This window comes from Cucurbita pepo, unplaced genomic scaffold (genome assembly GCF_057944985.1).
Source record: "Cucurbita pepo subsp. pepo isolate OVF unplaced genomic scaffold, ASM5794498v1 scafford_22, whole genome shotgun sequence".
NCBI lineage: Eukaryota > Viridiplantae > Streptophyta > Magnoliopsida > Cucurbitales > Cucurbitaceae > Cucurbita > Cucurbita pepo.
This window is the reverse complement of record NW_028257927.1, coordinates 122501-125000: the sequence shown is the minus strand read 5'-3', so window position 1 is coordinate 125000 and position 2500 is coordinate 122501.

Sequence of the window (2500 nt, the reverse complement as noted above, 5' to 3'; positions counted from 1 at the left end):
AATTGGTTGGTTGAAAAACTATGAAACTTGATTTCTAGATCCATTAGAATGTCCAATTCATGAATCAATTGAGTTCATGGAAAAAAACATTCTAAAACTTGAGATATTTGACCGTATAACCGCTCAGAAAAATCGTATCTAGGCCTGACAGACCAAAAATGCCTCAAAATGTACTATATAGGGGGGTGACTAGTCTGCATGGGCTGGGCACGGGGCTACCCCCTATATCTTCCGCCACCCCCACGCCCCAAGCACTATGCGCCGCACATGGGCATATGCTTGGGGCGTCGGGGTGGTGGTCGGAGGTCGAGGGCGGTTGACGGCGGTGGTGCGGTGGCGGAACGCACACGGTGGGCAGTGTCGGAACGTTCCCGCGCGCTCGCCAGCCCCGCCCTGCCCCACCCGCGTGCGCCCCGCCCGCTTGCCCCCGCGCGCTCGCCCTCATGCTCCAGCGCGCGCGCGCCCCCGTCCCGCCCCGCCAGCATGGTCCAGCGCGCGCGCGCCCCCCGCCCCGCCCCGCCCGCGTACTCCCGCGCGCGCGCCCCCCGCCCCGCCCCGCCCGCGTACTCCCGCGCGCGCGCCCCCCGCCCCGCCCCGCCCGCGTGCTCCCGCGCGCGCGCCCCCCGCCCCGCCCCGCCCGCGTGCTCCCGCGCGCGCCCCCCGCCCCGCCCCGCCCGCGTGCTCCCTTGCGCGCGCCCCCCGCCCCGCCCCGCCCCGCCCGCGTGCTCCCTTGCGCGCGCCCCCCGCCCCGCCCCGCCCGCGTTCTCCCGCGCGCGCCCCCCGCCCCGCCCCGCCCGCGTGCTCCCTTGCGCGCGCCCCCCGCCCCGCCCCGCCCGCGTTCTCCCGCGCGCGCCCCCCGCCCCGCCCCGCCCCGCCCGCGTACTCCCGCGCGCGCGCCCCCCGCCCCGCCCCGCCCGCGTTCTCCCGCGCGCGCCCCCCGCCCCGCCCCGCCCGCGTGCTCCCTTGCGCGCGCCCCCCGCCCCGCCCCGCCCGCGTTCTCCCGCGCGCGCCCCCCGCCCCGCCCCGCCCCGCCCGCGTGCTCCCTTGCGCGCGCCCCCCGCCCCGCCCCGCCCGCGTTCTCCCGCGCGCGCCCCCCGCCCCGCCCCGCCCGCGTACTCCCGCGCGCGCGCCCCCCGCCCCGCCCCGCCCGCGTGCTCCCGCGCGCGCGCCCCCCGCCCCGCCCCGCCCGCGTGCTCCCGCGCGCGCGCCCCCCGCCCCGCCCCGCCCGCGTGCTCCCGCGCGCGCGCCCCCCGCCCCGCCCCGCCCGCGTGCTCCCGCGCGCGCGCCCGCCCCGCCCCGCCCCGCCCGCGTTCTCCCGCGCGCGCGCCCCCCGCCCCGCCCGCGCGTTCTCCCCATCCATCACCCATTAATTGTGGAAGTACATGTGGAGTGGTCAGTTTGTTGTAAAAAAATTTTTGGGAGCTAAGAAACATGAAAGAATGATTCCCACAAAATTTCAGAATTTTTTGACCACTCTAGCTATTTTTTCTAATTTCTTATTATTTAATATTTAAAAATTCATTAAAAAAATTTGGTTGGTTGAAAAACTATGAAACTTGATTTCTAGATCCATTAGAATGTCCAATTCATGAATCAATTGAGTTCATGGAAAAAAATATTCTAAAACTTGAGATATTTGGCCGTATGACCGCTCAGAAAAATCGTATCTAGGCCTGGCAGACCAAAAATGCCTCAAAATGTACTATATAGGGGGGTGACTAGTCTGCATGGGCTGGGCACGGGGGTACCCCTATATCTTCTGCTACCCCCATGCCCCAAGCACTATGCGCCGCACATGGGCATATGCTTGGGGCGTGGGGGTGGTGGACGGCGGACGTGGGCGGTTGACGGTGGACGGTGGACGTGGGCGGTTGACGGCGGCCGTGCGGTGGCGAAACTTGCATGGTGAGGCAGTGTTGGGTGCGCCTTTGGGCGTGCGACATGAGCCTTGTTGAGAATGGAATGTTGCGATGTTGCCTTCTAACTTGGGCTGGCTTGAGGATGGTTGATGGCTGGTACGATGATGAAACATGCAAGGTGGGGTGGAGTTGGGTGCCTTCGGGCGTGCGACATGAACCTCGTTGAGTGTGTGACGTTGTGGTGATGCTTGGCCAGCCTTGGGCCAACCCTATGTTTTGAAGGTGTGTGGTGCCAGAACATGTTCGATTGGTTGGAATCGGGTGCCTTTGGGCGTGCGACATGAGCCTTGTTGATCACGGAATGTTGCGATGTTGCCTTCTAACTGGGAATCTCTAGTGTGAGGATTGTGGATGGCTGCTGGTACGATGACGAAACATGCAAGGTGGGGTGGAGCCGGGTGCCTTCGGGCGTGCGGCATGAACCTCGTTGAGTGTGGGACGTTGTTGTGGTATGCCTCCCTTCCTTGGGCTAGCCCTATGTTTTGAAGGCTGCGTGGTGGCGGAACATGCTTGGTGGGGTGGTGTCAAATGACTTTGGGCATGCGACATGAGACTTGTTGAGCATGGAATGTGACCTTCTA